General features: G+C 33.2%; 1 non-coding gene across 1 annotated transcript; it reads right to left on the bottom strand.

Moving 5' to 3' along the window:
* Positions 1 to 10,494: 10,494 nt before the first annotated feature.
* Positions 10,495 to 10,577, bottom strand: TRNAL-UAA (transfer RNA leucine (anticodon UAA)). The gene has a single exon. It is a non-coding gene; the product is annotated as a tRNA-Leu (tRNA).
* Between the last annotated feature and the right edge of the window lie 6,301 nt (positions 10,578 to 16,878).

The raw sequence follows: 16,878 nt of genomic DNA, 5'->3' as shown, positions 1-16,878 counted from the left end.
ATTGGGAGAGGAATAAATTGTCTAAACACATGTGAAAGATACAACATATCATAACTAGTCATTAATCCTTCATTAAGCTCACAATCCATATACAACACAATATTAGAGGAATATGCCATTTGGACTCACAAGCATGGAACATCAAACATCAAGAGTAGATTGTCCTCCCATCTAACATTATACTACCACTACACTAAATCTACACTACTAGCATGAAAATAAAGCTATCTAGACTAGGGGAGAGGCACAAGCTATCAAGAATAGGCATAAACCATCAAATGAACCAAAATAGCATTCATTAAGCATATCATCTTGATAATCTCTAGATCTATTGCATCAATACTCATAGACATGCATCAAAAACACTAAATCTAGAGATAAGCACATGAATATCCCACTGTAGCATACATAGACATATGGGTAGAATAGAATAGTCAATTGGAAGCATTAAACCATACAAACCATGAAATAATCAAGATTTATATATACATGAATATCAAGATGTATCATACAACACTAATCCCTCAATAATACACAAGATTAGAGTATAGAAAGCATGCTTGGGGCTAACTCTAGCCCCAAGAGGATGTCTAGACACTCATGGTAGTGATGATCCAACCCTCAAGGGCTAACTCCATGGCTGCTCCTTGTTGGTGAAGATCTCCTCCAATGGTGCTCTAGCTTCCCTCCTTCCTCCTCTCCAAGAAGAGCCTCCAAGATGATTTTCAATGTGTGTCAAGAGACTCTAGACTCCTCCCAAAAAGTGTATCATATTCCTTATATAGGTAGGTCAAATACACCATATGATGAGTTGTAGTCGTGCAGGGCATATTCTCCAATGATTGGGTGAAGGACTGAATAAATGAGCTGGACTTTAACTTTTTCTCGCTGGAGGAAGTTCAATCGATCGAACTTTAACTTGGATCGATCAAAGATGGGTTCGATCGATCAAACTGCATCTTGGATCGATCGAAGTGGTCTGACTCCTCCGGATAAGGACAAGGCTGAGATATTTCGAAGATATTTATGGGGAAAAGGACAAAAGTGGTTGGTAGGCGTACAGCTGTAGATAAGATCAATCATTTGAATAGGACAAAATAGGGTTCGATCGATCGAAGGTGATGTTGGATCGATCGAACTTGGAATTTCAACAAAGGCCAAGGTTGGATCTATCAAGAAGTACTGTGATCGATCATAGATGTTCGATCGATCGAACTCTAAGTTGGATCGATCGAACTTTTCAGCTGCACAACTTAATTCCTTTTTGCTCCTTTCTTTCTCTACTTTGCTCCCTCCTTTGGTTTATCTCAGGATTGCTTCAATTAAGCTCTTATTTGGCTGAGTTAGCTCAATTTTGGGATTCGTGCCTGAAAATATAAATAATACGTAATTAGTCTAAAACGGCAAAGTAAGATAGATAAAGGTACTAGAATGCTTAAGCTTAACGGGTTTAAATGCGCACTTTTCAGTGCTCATCACTCAGCACGAACAAGCTCAAGCCTGGAACTGACGTACACCTGAAAAATAGGAGTGGGTCAGGCCCACGAACAAGTTCTATCATACTATAATCCAAGCAGAAACTCGATACGCATGTATATACTAAATAGTTCAACAATAACTAATAATCCGTACATAAATATATCCACACTACTGGACTCTCGCTAGGCTATGAAGGGGTCTCAACCTGGATAGAAGGCATCACACAATACACACCTGAGTGGGCATGAGTACCTAAACCTAAACAGGGTATACCTCAACCTTCACAGTCAACTACACATCCAACTGCATATACGCACCCTAACCGTCGACACTGAGACTCAAGCTCATGACACGGTAACATAAAAATATATCTAAACTCCGTTTCTAACCATCCACAAGAAATCCAGTTAGTCACTCGGCGTATTCCACCGTACCGACTTATATATATGAGGAGGATTGTATTTTATAACCCGTGCCCTTACTCCAAAATAGGTAAGACTTAGCTACTTGAGCTAATCCAAACCCAGTATGACACCGTCCCATACCGGTGCATACAATTCCATCCGTCCAACAGTTCATATGGCATTGACAATTAAATAACAATATCAACCATTCCAAACTAAGCATATTAGAGTAGAGTAAACAACATGCTTAAGTAAACCAATATAGAAATCACAACTTGGTCACACAGAACCGTGTCTGTAAATATAACTCTATTCCCAGTTTCCATATAATTAACCCAGCCCAATAGACATTGTATCAATCTGTTCTATGGCATGCAAAATAAATGTAAGTAATGTATCATATATACAATTTTCTGTCCAACAAATTGATGCACTAGGTTTTACAATGCAACCATCAATTAATCCTTAACAAAAATATAGATTTAAAACATGTATTTTTTTTTTCAAATATATGTAATTAACAGTGAACCAACTATCACAAAAATTTCTAATAAAATTTAGAAATACAGTATCCAAAACCAAACAGGCCTGCAAGGCACATACAAAATCCATACAGTTTTAACGATTAACACTCAGTGCCTAAATTTATATTACTTTGTTCCTCTATACTCTAATCTTCCTCTGGACAGTAGCTCAACACTCATTACAGTAATTAATCTCCTCAAACAATACTAGAAATTCACTAACCAAGAGGCTTCCTTACTAAACTGAAAAATAAGAACAGAATGTAAAAACTGTGAAGAAGACAACATGGAGCAGACTCAACACCCTTTAAAATTTATTCCCACACCAGACCACTATTAAACCATCCATTACAGTATTTAGTTTCTGTTAGAAAACTTAGAAATTCCATACCTAAGAACCTGTTTCACTGAAAACCAAAAGAAAAATTAATAGAACGTAAAAACTGGGAAAAACCAAAATGGAGCAGGCTCCAAAAACCATGGAGCCGCCTCCATTGGCCTTGGAGCCGGCTCCTAATTCCTTGGAGCCGCCTCCTTTACAAGGAGAGCCGGCTCCCTCCAAGGGAGAGCCGACTCTCTCCCTCATCTTCTCTCTGTTCTCGCATTCTAGCATCGTTTACACCTTCGGCACTTCAGTATTTTGGTTTCCAGAATTTATGCCTTACTTCCAGTAAATTTCCACCCTTATTTATGTCCTTAGTATACTACTAGCATGGATTTAAACAAAGAAATTTACAATAAAGTTTCAAGTGTACCCAATTTAACAAGTATAAACACATACTGATACGCTTCCAATTTCTAAACATGAAAACATATATTTTCTTTTTGTTTTAAACATGTAACTCAACCTGAAACTATTTAAGTATACAAAGAACATGAAGCCTAAGGGAGAGAGTTAAGACAGAACTTGCCTTTGAGACTTTTGTTCAAAGTCTCTACGTCGGCTTCTAAGGTTCCGGTGAAACTCTGTTTCTTCACTTGGCTAATTACCCAGACGTCACCAAAACTTCTCACCACCTTACTGTGTCGTAATGATATTCTAAAACCCTAGGCAGACCTCTTAGATAAGTATTTATAGAACATACTAACCCTAGACTTAGTTAAACCCTAATCAGATTACTCGGCCCATAACACAATCTAAGTGAAAAGCATGACGGCTACTTATGTGTTTACCTAATGGAACTATATAAAAGTCACGTAAAAACTATTAAATAAATGCATACCATTTAAAGCAATAATTTAAACAACTAATTACAACAACCAATTAAATAAATTAAAACAATTAATTTCAAATAAAACAAATAATCAAATAAATTCAAAACAAATAACCAAATAATGAAATTAAAAACCATTTATGCAAATAATCAATTAAACAAAACAATTAGTCAAATAATAAATAAAAAAAAACTTGAAATGCAAATAACAAAACAATTAGTCAAATAATAAAAAAAAAAAAAATTAGTCAAATAATAAATAAAAATTGCAATTTAAACAATAATTTAAATACCAGGACTATCCTTTTGAAATTAGGGGTATTACATTTCCCAACTCCACTTGCTTCTGCATGGCCATCATCTCGAATAAAGTCTGTAGAGATATGCACGAACACTGGTTAAGCCGAACGTATGGTTAAAGGAATTCAAGTATAAAGACTATGTGAAGATCTGTTGATTGAGGGATAAAAATTACCTCCATAGCAGATACGGGAAAGCGGCTGAACACCTCCTTTTGAGACAGACCTTTAGCTACCTCAATGTTTTTAGGAGTCCACATGTTCCTGTAAAATGCCATAGCGGTCTAACCATCCTTGAACATGGTCTCGTTCGGCTTCACAGTTGACCCATCCATTTGGACGAGACGAGGAGTCCATGGCAATATCGCGGAAGTGGAGGCAGAAATTGTAGCAGACCCAGAAGGGGCAGTAGGTCTGACTAGGCAATGCATGGGTAAGCTCAGGCCAGAGGTCCGAATCCTCCTTGTCAGAGGGATGTCATCAAGGTTGGGTTCATTGTCAGGTTGAGGCCTTTTGCCTCGTTCTTTGTCCTGAGCACCCACAGTGACAACAGAAGAGGTATTGACCTGAGGAGATGCGTTCGGATTGGTAGGAAGAACGCTAACAATTGGATCAACGGCCACAACGTTCGGAGTGGAGTTAAAAATAGTGGCAAAGGAAGATGCTGAGGCAGGGGAAGAGGTTACTGCAGCAACAGCAGTGACTCGGGGATGATCTTTTCTTCTGCTGAAGGAAGGAATCTGAAGCTGACTCATGGTTTTGCCAATGATAGAGATGTCAGCAAGGTTATCGGACACAAGAAGGTCAGAGCAGGAACGGACGTCGTTTAGCACGTACTCGTTCAAGTAGTTGATCCTATCCCTGCAAACACCATAACCCAAGTCGTTATAAGGAATGGCATAGAAAACTACAAAAGTGGGGAACGCAAATTTCATAAGCGCAGTCGCTTTTATGTGTTTTGAATTTCATATAAGAGGAAATAGAACATTCGCCGAAAGCGTTCGGAATTGGGTAATCCTCTGCAGTTGGAGAGGACCAGGCCCCACTAACCCCTATTATGTTTTTTCTCCAACCTTTCTCAGATTTGATTTTATCTTTACATATGGATCTCTTATCAATAGGGTAGAAATGGTAGAACGGTTAGTCAAGCCGGATTTTACTAACCTTGTGACAGAGGAGAAGATCTATGATGTCAAGATCTAAAACCCTATCACGGTTCAGGAGTAGCAGAGCAAACAGAACCCTAAGGAAATTTGGGTTTACCTACAGAGGGGAGAGTTTCAATTTGTTAAAAACAAAGCTAAAGAAGGGATGCAGTGGGAACCTAATGATGTTAAGATGAAGATGGGAAAACAGAACCTCACTGGGAAGAAGACCGGCACCAGTTCTAACATTAACATCTTCAGGACACATTCTAATATGCACATCACTGGGAAGTTGAAGTTTCATACACAGGACATCCAAATCAATAGACATAATGAAAGTAAACAGAAATTCCGAGAAAATAAAAAAAGCATTTAGAAGGAGAAGTAGAAACGAAACTAACCTCAGAGGTTTAAGATTGCAAAGAACACTGCAGGATTGCTGAAAAGGAAGAAACTTTTGCAGGTATTCGCCGGAGGAAGTTTGACTTATTTTGAAATAGAGCAAGTAGCGATGTGATTGACAGCGAGGTGAGATAGAGACAGTAAAGAGGGGCAATGGAGTCCCTTTGGAGTTTATAAAGGCAAAGTGGGCCCTGGGGTTGAGACGTTAGGGAAACGAGGAGTTTGCAAGTTTCAAGGCATCGGTTCCAGATCCAACCGTTCGATTTCCTATGCGATCTCCTTGAGTCGTCAAGTCATAATTAACAGCCATTAATAATTACCCCCTATTTAATAGGGAATAATTATGGGGGCAATTGAGGATGCCGAAGATAGAGTGGGCCGGATTTGACCTACGAAGGAAGCATCGGATCAAACAGTTGGACTCAGCCCATACTGTAACATTGTAGACTGGGCCTAACATCCAGGATTTGCCGAACAAAGTCAGGTCGAAAAGGAAGGAGACCCGAAGCTCAGAGCCCTACATAAGAAGTTAGTTACAACACTCTAACGGGACTGGTAATTACAGATAAATAGACCATTGTGAGAGGAAAAGAGGGGATTTTTTTCTGTTGAAGTGTAAGAAGAATTCTAGAGAAAGAAAGAAGAAGTTTCTTGCATCTTCATATATATATTAAAGTAAATGGGGCCAAGCCAGAGGGACGTGCCTCCCAGGGCATACATTGACTCCGCCCCTGGCTGTAGAGGGGATGGCCCATGCTGGCCCTTTCCTGTGTGTGCTTTGGTTGCTAAGAAAAAAAAAAAAAAAAAAAAAAAAAAACAAGGGTTATTCTAACAATATTTGCATATATAAATACCATAATTCAGATCGAGTGGTTTTGTTGTAATTATATTCTTTTATGTATTAAGAGCAGTTATTCAAAATTGCTCATCTTCTATATATATATATATATATATATACTCTCATAAAGGTGTAAAAAAAATAAAAATAAAAATATCCTCATAAAGCTTGCGCTTGATTAGTTTCTTAGATTTGGTGGAAATATTAGATTATATATAGTTGGGGGCTGGGCTCGGTTTTTAGTATAGATGGAAATACAAACCCAAACCCAACCCAACCCAACCCAATTTCCCAAACTCATAGTTATGGTGGGTTAATCCACACAACTCAACTTGGGCCATCCATACATATGCTAGGAATAGTATGTGCAAAAGAAGAAAAGTAAATAGGTCTTGCTTGATACGACGCCGTTGCCCCCCTGTTGGTTTGTTGTTTGGCAGTAGGGCCTTCTCTCCTGGGCATTTCAACAAACAGGAGGGGAGAGAGAGAGAGAGAGAGAATTCTCCAAACAACCTAAGAAAATTGAAGTCAGCCAAACTTGGATCTTTGATCTTTGATTTCAGGAAAGGAAGACAGACAGGAATCATGGGTTACGTGCTTCGAGTGAGGTTGGCGTCGTTCTTTGCAGGGGCGGCGGTGGCGTCTGGGTTGGGTCTTTACAAGCTTCACGGGGATTACATGCTCGCTCATCAATCCATCTCTCGACAGGTCTCTATTCCTTCTTATACCATCATCAATCTCTCTATCATTTACTCTTCTCATTATTCCTCTTCCATTACATTATTTTATTTTATTTCTCATTATTCAATTCCACCTTTATCTAACGGGACTCAAAATTATACCCAACTCAAATTAATTGCTAGCTTAGCTGCTGTAACATTCATATTTTCATTTTCAACTAAACTATTCCGCCCAATTTTTCATATTTACAAGCAATTATACATGTGCGCACAGAGGCTATTTTACTCTCTTTTTTTTTTTTTTTTTTTTGTCTAGGAGGTTGCTGAAATTTTGCTATTGCATTATTTTTAGCACTAAATACATAAATGTAAAAAGGGTATGTACCTGTTTGTGTTATATATATATATATATATATATATATATATATACTGCTCACAGCTCATTGTGGAATTGTAGTCTTGTCTTTCCTATGTATGAGAACTGATGGCATACAAAATGTTGGTGGATTTATGTGTATCATATTTATCTTTGTTGAATTATATTCTTGCCTTTGCTATGCGTAACAAGTTAATGATTTATTGGGTCAAACATTCTTGAGAAAGAGGTTCAGCTGTAGACTGTACAATGCGAAAGGAACAATACTCAATTGATTATATACCATAATCTGGACTGTTTAAACAACTTTTTAACCATACTATGGTCTTCAAAACAATTATCCTCCTACAATCAGATATAAAGCTCAAATATTACAATTCGCTGGCCAAGTGTATGGTCCAACAAATTGGATGCTTGAAAGGATATAATATCTTAATCAAACTAAGAAACATATAATGTAGCATATTGTATTGCTCTCTATTGCTCAAACATCATGTGCAATCTCTCTTATACAACCCAACACACGTATTTTTGGTTCTGCGGAATGGAATTGAATTGAATTGCTGGAGATTGTGTTGATTTTGACTTAATTAAAAGAAATTTAAATGAATGTTGAATATAAACATGTTTTAAGCCTTGTGTATACGAGTATCCGGTACAATAGCTAATTCGCTATCATGAGTGGCCATCCGTTTTTTTTAAAATAATAAAGAATCAAGTAGCTTGTGCAAATGAAAAGAATGAACAGAAGAAAAGGAAAAACAGATGAATGAAGAAGAAAAGTACAGTAAGTTAAGAATAACCAGATAATAGATGCCTACTTAAAGAGATGTTAGAAGAACGTTACCTTTACGACACGGTACCTCATTGTCATGCTAGTTGATGTTCCTTATATATTTTATGATCAACACCATTTGGTTCCTTATTAAAAAGAAAAGGAGAAGCAAAAAGAAAGGAAGGAAAATTAGAGACTCTTGGTTATGGGGAATAACGGGAAAGGAAAACATGGTGTTTATGTAATCCTCTTTTATGTACTTGTACTTCATGCTAACATGCACTTCTCCACTCTTCAAAAGCAAGTGAAGTACCTGTGTTGGACACACAATATTCGGGCATGGGTATGGGATATGTGCCCGACACTTTTGGTTGGACATGCACCTAAAAAACACATTTAATAATTCACTTTTATTATATTTATTACTTTAAAAGGAGTGAAATTCCTATATTAAACACTATGTTACACAAAAACATTCTTTTACTCTAGAAAATATAGTAAAAATATTAAATAATATGAGCATTTAGCATTGTCCATGTGTCATTTTATTTGGAAATTTGACACATCCGACGCGTGGATGCATACACATTCCCGACACACATACTCGAGTTCAAGTAACATACATTGTTATGTTACTTATCAAAAAAAAAGTAACATACATTGTTATGCAATTAATAAATTGAGGGCACAATTAAATCTGGATAGGAACTCTACTCAGGGTTAACCAAATGCATGGATTGGATTGGTGGCTTTGGGGGCTGTATAATGTTGATATTTTGCTACTTACAGAGGAAAAAGAAAATGGAAAAGACGAAGGAGAAGAAGGAGACTGATGTTTTGCTTGAAAAACTATTGAAGCAGCTATATAGCTTTGAGAGGAGCATTCCAAATACTGTTGGGTGTTTCTACGGTATATGAAGTTGCAATATCATTTTTGTTGGACTTTTATTATTGAATTTTGACTGTCTTTCTGTGGGGAAGAAATTTATGCAGTTTTTAGATTGGAATTGTGTAGCAAAATAATCGTACAAATAGAACTGCTGAAATTATGATGTGACTAAACAATACCAGAAATTAGGTTGGCATGAATAATGTAAATTAAAAAATGGGTAAACTATTTGCCTGATCACATGAAATGTTTATAATAAAAATGACAGAGGAAACTAATTAATACAATAATTACACACATCCAGTAAAAGTGAGTCTGCGGATGGGGTGCAATTTGCTGCTTGACATTTAGGTTTCGGCATAACAAAGCTTGCACTGTCTTTTCGCACGTAGGCGAGCAGCGTGCCATTGGTAATGATTCTATTAGCAATGATTTAGTATCTTGTGTGTTTGGATGAATTGTCTTTAGGAATCTTTGTCTGCACATATCTTCTGTGGTTTGTTGTATTATGATGACAATAAAGTTACCACTTTCTCTTTCTTATCATCAGATGAATGGCTTATATGAATCCCTGGATGGACGTATATCAGCACTGGAGAAGTTGAAAGAAGGCGAGGCAACAAAACAGGTGGATGCTGCAGAGTAGAAATTATAAGCCATTCTTCTTAATGTGGTTTCAGACTATGGTTTGATGTTTGTTATCTTTAAATGAGATGCATTTTTAGCAACAGTTGTTAACTAGACGGTCTAAATGTTAAATGAACTCAGTTCCTAAGGCCTTAATGATGATGTTGTTGGATCTTTATTGGTTGTGATTAGGAATTCCGACTGTTTCTTTCCAAATGAGAGATGATAAATTTATTTATGGGCAAATTTTTTTCTTGCTCTTGGGAAATCTTTTCAACATACTTTTCGGCTGTTTCGAGTGGTATTTGTTTTTTATGCTAGTAAGCATTCATTGGGTGACTTACACAGAGCATGCTTGGTTGAAGTGAGTGCCTTCATTCTCTCAGGATAAAAAAAGATGGGTGCATGTTGTTTCTAGCTTGCTTTTGGTGGTGGATTGATGATGTACTGTACATAAAAGGCACTTTACAGTGTAATAATGTTTAAAGAGTATATGAGTTACTAATGGTTGGTTTTCCAATTTACTTTGCTTCGCAGCAAAGCATAATCGAATGCTGGAAGTTCCATCCCATGTTTTTAGGTTCTGCCCAGAAATCAATCCGCTGGTTTCACCCAATAAAATACTTACAGTTTAAAACACAAATAAATAAAAATAAAAAAGGGAAAATACTTACAGTTTGAAACACAAATAAATAAAAATAAAAAAAAGGGAAAGAAAATGAGGGTAGTCACCTGATGTATATGAATTTTGACATCATATTCCGAACTCAGAGGCTCACTTGACATTTAACAGTATGAAATTAAAACTACACGGTGAAGGAAAAAAGAAAAATATATATATTTGCTGGCTATGGGGTTCGAACCCATGCGCACTTATGTGCAGAAGATCTTAAGTCTTCCCCCTTAACCTCTCGGGCAAACCAGCTGTGATTTTATTTTGTTCAAATTATTTAATAGGTTGAGTTTATTTTCTGACTTTGTTCTCTATCACTTGTGCTCTCTAAAACAATCCTCTCGCCGTGGGGTGTGGAGTGTGGATTGTGGATCCTCTGCGGTAAATCATCCAGCCGTAATCATGCGGTAGGTGGGGACTTACCTTTTAGTGTAATACGATTCCGTCTAATCAATTGGATATTCCGTTAAGTTTAGTTAAGTTTCCGTCTAATTAGCAAATTACTAGTTCTAAATATCTGTATGTATTGCATTATTATATGAATAATACTCGCCTATTAATAAGTGAGTAGGAAGTACATACTTACCCCTTATATGAAATAAAAGTAATATGACAAATGTCTATGAAATATAAAATAATAAAAATTTTAAATTTTAAATTTTAAATGCTTACCAGGTCAACCCAAATAGATCCAAATCAAATCCTAATTTAACTCACTCTTTCTTTCTCTTTGTCAAATTATTCTGTTGAAACCTTAATATGCTAATAGTGAAAGAAGTTTTGACTTTTATCTTTAAACATTATTTGCACTGAGAAGATATTTTCTCAAATCATATTGCGTGAGAGAGGGAAAGAGAATTAGATTTGGATTATATTACGTTTAATCTGGGCAATCTCTCAAATCTTTTAATTTTTATTATTTTATATTGTAGGAACACCGGTTCCTTTAATTTTACGCCGCCTCATCATCGTAAGCATATACTTCTTGCTCACTAGGCTCAGTATTATTATAATTTTCCTCCCGATCAAATCACGCGAGTACATCAGGAGCACTATTTCTCTTTCATCTCTGTTCACTTTCATATTTCAGTCTCTCCATGTTCTTTGTGTTTCTTCTCCATCGCTATCATTCTTTCTCAGTTTCTTCTTTCTGTTACATCAGCGGTCGTCGGTGTGTTGGGCCGGCCTTCTTCTCATCCACTATTTATCTCTGGTGTGAACGTCATGTAATGGAATTATGTTTTTGCACTTGATATCTTTTTTTTTTTTTTTTTTTTTTTTTTTTTTTTTAATTTTGTATTTGTTTGCAATTTTTTATTTTAGGTTTGAATAATGTTTATCGTGTTATCAACAACATGTCCCAAAACAATTATATTTGTTACGTTTGAATAATTATATTTGTTATCTATCATGTAATCAAAATTATTTAGTAAATTATATGCATTTGTTAAATTTCTCTGCACAAAATAAAATAATTCAGCACTTTAGTTGTTAAATTCAATATAATTATTGCTTAATTGAATCCAAGTGTCTTTATTATTTTCTTCTTTTCGAAAATAAAGTATTGAAATGTTTAAATTTTTCTTAAATTAAACACATACTTAGCCTTTTAATCTAAATTAACCACATACTTAACCTTCTAATACACCTAGCTAACTTGTCTTAGGTTGTTAGTTGTTTTCCATGAATTCCGGTTGTGGTATTACATCATCACCACCACCAACATCATCAATGGCACCCGAAACTCCAGGTATACCAGGAACTAAACCCAAGATTGGAATAGTGTTTTCAAGTATTTGAAGAGCTTATGACTTTTACAATGAGTATGGACGTGAAGTTGGTTTTAGCATTAGGAATAATTTTACCAATAAAAGTCTAAAAATAGGTCACATTACTTTTGCCCAATTTGTTTGTTGTAAGCAAGGCAAAAGGGAGAAAGCAAGAGGGACTATCTCACAAAAGACCGTGTCGTGGGGATAGGGTGGAAGGGCATCCCGTTTATGCGGTTTTGGTTTTGGACTTGGCTGGGGCAGTGTAATTTAAATGGTTGCGGAGGCAGGGGAGGGTACACCCACCCAAACCCCGCCCCCGTTGCCATCCCTAAGTATGGTGGTTGAGAATCAGGATCACACAGAGATCGACGACCATCGGGCTTTCATCTTCTAAGCATGTGTGTGTATATATATAAATATATATTTGAATATATATAAATAGATCTGAGATGTTTTTCTTTGTAAATATAAATATGTGGCTGCACACACACACATATATATATATATATGTATGTATGTATATATATATAAACGAGCTTTGAACCGAGCCGAGCCTAAGCCAAGCCAAGCCCATCCGAACACAAGCCAAGCCCAAAAAAGCCTTTGAGTTTGGCAAGCCGAGCCCAAACAACCCCAAACTCTGCTTGGCGCGACTTGGCTTGACTCGGCTCATTTGCAGCCCTAGGCTCAACCCTATCTCGAGTTGTTCAATGACTCTTGGGATTATGGAAAAGAATACTTGGTTTCATCCATGGAAACCAAATGAGTTAAACTAGTAGTCCTCTTTTGGCCTCCACTCCTACACAAATTAAAAAGAACTCTAATTAAGAAAAGTTTTTTTTTATAAAATCTATCACCAAATCTTTTTTGATTTTCTCATATTATCTCACACAAACACGCACATATTATCTCACACAAACACGCACGTGAGATGATGAGAACATTTAAAAGTAGAACACTGTTACTCTAATTGATAAGTTAGACTTAGAATATTAGTTGAAAGGCTTTTATACCATTTAATATTTTTTAAGTGATAAACATAAATCCCACTTGAAACATATCTAAAGGGTATGTTGCCTTCTCTCAGTGTTTTAGCTTATCGGCTCAAATATGATTTTTTCTAAAAATAATCTATGTATTGAGAATCATGACTTGAGAATCATGACTAAAGTTAATACTATAAGACTTATAAATCTTATTCAGTATATGTATAATGAGACAATGATGTGTGGGATTACACCAAGGATCACTGCTACTCCATACCTATTTGTGTAATATTAGACAAAATAACAAAAGAAATTCAAGAAGCCTTAGCGACAAAATTAGAAATATGGAGAAAGGTACATTATAATGAAGGGGCTTAAGAATTAGGAAAACCAAAACCAAATACATGACATATAAATTTCATAAAGTTTTATACAATGACACTTAAAGACCAAAAAAATTTCTCAAAAGAACTCTTTCTATTACCTAAGATCCATATATATTACAAAAAAAAAATGGAAAGATAATGGACAAAATGGAGGCAAGTTAGACAAAATGGGCGGGTCAGGTTCAACCCATTTCAATCCCCCCCACCGCTTTTTTTCCTTTTTTTATTTTTTATTTTTTATGCAAATTGGATCTTTTGTGTTGACAAACTTCAGTAAATTTAAAATGACAAAAAAAATTTCATTTTTTTTTTTTTTTTTTATCCTCAAACAAGGTGTCTTTGATCATATTAAATTGAAAAAGACAAAAATTAACTTAATTTGATAAAATAGTAATAATATTTATTTATTTAATAATAATAGGGATAAAAATATGATAGTGATTTACACTATAAAGATATATGTGTGGAATGTATACAATAGTATGGATTTTAATTGAGGTTTTATTTTCAATTAATTTTTTTTTTTGTTTTGCACTAATTGATGTTATAAAAACTAAGAAATACCTGTGCTTATATAAATTATATAGTTCCGTGCTTGAATAGGTAAGAATTACTCCTAGGTATCCCCAAGTATTTCTTTTTCTTTTTTTATTTTTTTATTTTAACGGTGCCCCCAAGATATTCCAAAGATATATATATATATATATATATATATATATATATATATATATGCACGTAGTCAAAACTTAAAATTTAATTAATAACTTTTATAACAAAATTTTGCTTGTTTTATTATTTCTTATAATAAAAATTTTTGAGAACAATAATCAAGTACAAATAATAAAAAATTAATTGTGGTCCAAAACTAAACTAAACAAATAATCAAGAAAAAGAATATAGCTTCTATATGTAAAAAATTAGTTGGGATCATATGTAAAAAATTAGTTGGGATCCAAAACTAAACAAAACTATCAATCAGAAATAATATAGCTTCTATATGTGTGAAAAAACTTAATTGTACTTGCAGAAATTTATCAATGTTCTAATCAATTAGAGAAAAAAAAAAAGAAAGAAAGAAAAAAAAAGAGATGAGAGCAATTAAAAATTTAATAAAAAATTCAATTTAATAAAAAAATTTAATTTGTTCTCAAGTTGCTAATCCATTATTCAAAAAATTCATAACAAATAGAAGGTACCAGAGACTGAATTGAAAAGAAATAAGAGAAATAAAAACTTAAAATAAAAATTCAAATTACTAAAAAAATTTAATTTGTTATCAAGTTGCTAATTAATTACAAAAATTCTCATAATAGAGAAAAAGAATTAAAAAAATTAAAAATCCACACTTTGTATGGAATAGAAATGTAACAGGAACCAACTTTTACTTATTCTTTTCTCTCTTGAAACCCTAGAAGCAAAACAACAACAACTCTAGAAGCAAAACAGAGACATGAATTGAAAATAAAAGGAATTTAAAATCAAAAGAAAAAATTAAATTTGTTAATTGAAAAAAAATAAAATTTGTTAACTGAAAAAATTCATAATAGAGAAAAGGTTACTAATGAATTATTGAAAAAAAAAAATCAAAACACAGAAAATGAATTGAAAAATCACAAGAGAGAAGATGTAACTGACTAAAATGAATTGAAAAAAATTCACAAGCACTTACAATTTTCTCTTGATTCTTCTTCTGCTGCAAACTTTAGAAGCAAAACAACAACTACTTTAGAAGCAAAATAGAGGAAATGAATTGAAAACAAGAGACATTAAAAATTAAAAGAAAAGACCCTAGAAGTAAAACAGAGAGAAGAAATTGAAAATAAAAGACACTAAAAATTAAAATAAAAAACACTAGAAACAAAATCAAGAGGACGAAGAAAAAAAATATTATTGTAAAATTGCTATTTATGAAAGACTTAGAAATACAATAAAATTGGGTTTATTTATAATTATTACTAAATATTCCTTTTATTGAATCCTTTTCTAATTAGATTTTAATTTTTTTATATTATATATTTATATTAGTTAAAATTGTAAAGGAAATCTAAAGAAATCTAATTAAAAAATAAATTACTATATTTAAAAACCCTAGATGAAAAACAGAGAGAATAAATTAAAAAAATAGACTTTAAAAATTAAAAGAAAAAACCATAAAATCAAAAGGACGAAGAAGAAATATATTATTGTAAAATTGCTATTTAGGGAAGACTTAGAAATACAATAAAATTAAATATTCCTTTTATTGAATTCTTTTCTAATTAGATTTTCTTGGGACTAAATATTCTTCTTATTGAATATTTTTTAATTATATTTTAGATTTTCTTCAGACTAAATATTCCTTTTATTTAATCCTTTTTATAATTAGATTTTATTCACTAGTTTAATTTTTTAATATTATATATTTATAGTATCTAAAATTGAAAAGGAAGTCTAAATAAATCTAATTCAAAAATAAATTAATATATTTAAAAACCCTAGAAGCAAAACAACAACAACTTTAGAAACAAAACAGAGGTAATGAATTGAAAATAAGAGACACTAAAAATTAAAAGAAAGGACCCTAGAAGCAAAATAGAGAGAATAAATTGAAAATAAGAGACATTAAAAATTAAAATAAAAAACTCTAGAAACAAAATGAGAAAGACGAAGAAGAAATATATTATTGTAAAATTGCTATTTATGGAAGACTTAGAAATACAATAAAATTGGGTTTATTTGTAATTATTACTAAATATTTCTTTTATTGAATCCTTTTCTAATTAGATTTTCTTCAGATTAAATATTCCTTTTATTGAATCCTTTTCTAATTAGATTTTCTTTCTCCAGTATTTGTACTTTTAATATTATATATTTATAGTAGTTAAAATTGTAAAGGAAATCTAAAGAAATCTAATTCAAAAATAAATTACTATATTCCTAGAAGCAAAATAGAGAGAAGAAATTGAAAATAAGAGACATTAAAAATTAAAAGAAAAAACTCTGGAAGCAAATCAAAAGGACGAAGATGAAATATATTATTGTAAAATTGCTATTTAGGAAAGACTTAGAAATACAATAAAAAGGATTTATTTATAATTATTACTAAATATTTCTTTTATTGAATCCTTTTCTAATTAGATTTTCTTAGGACTAATTATTCTTTTTATTGAATCCTTTTTTAATTAGATTTTAGATTTTCTTCTGACTAAATATTCCTTTTATAGAATCCTTTTTCTAATTAGATTTTCTTCAGTAATCTAAAGAAATCTAATTAAAAAATAAATTAATATATTTAAAAACCCTAGAAACAAAACAGAGAGAAATTTAAAAATAATAAACATTAAAAATTAAAAGAAAAAACCCTAGAAGCAAAATCAAAAAGACGAAGAAGAAATATATTATTGTAAAATTGTTACTTAGGGAAGACTTA

Source organism: Cornus florida, unplaced genomic scaffold, assembly GCF_030987335.1.
Source record: "Cornus florida cultivar Cherokee Brave unplaced genomic scaffold, ASM3098733v1 CherokeeBrave_3.0.0_Hap2_Chr11, whole genome shotgun sequence".
Lineage (NCBI taxonomy): Eukaryota > Viridiplantae > Streptophyta > Magnoliopsida > Cornales > Cornaceae > Cornus > Cornus florida.
This window is presented reverse-complemented; position numbering and strand designations above follow the sequence as displayed.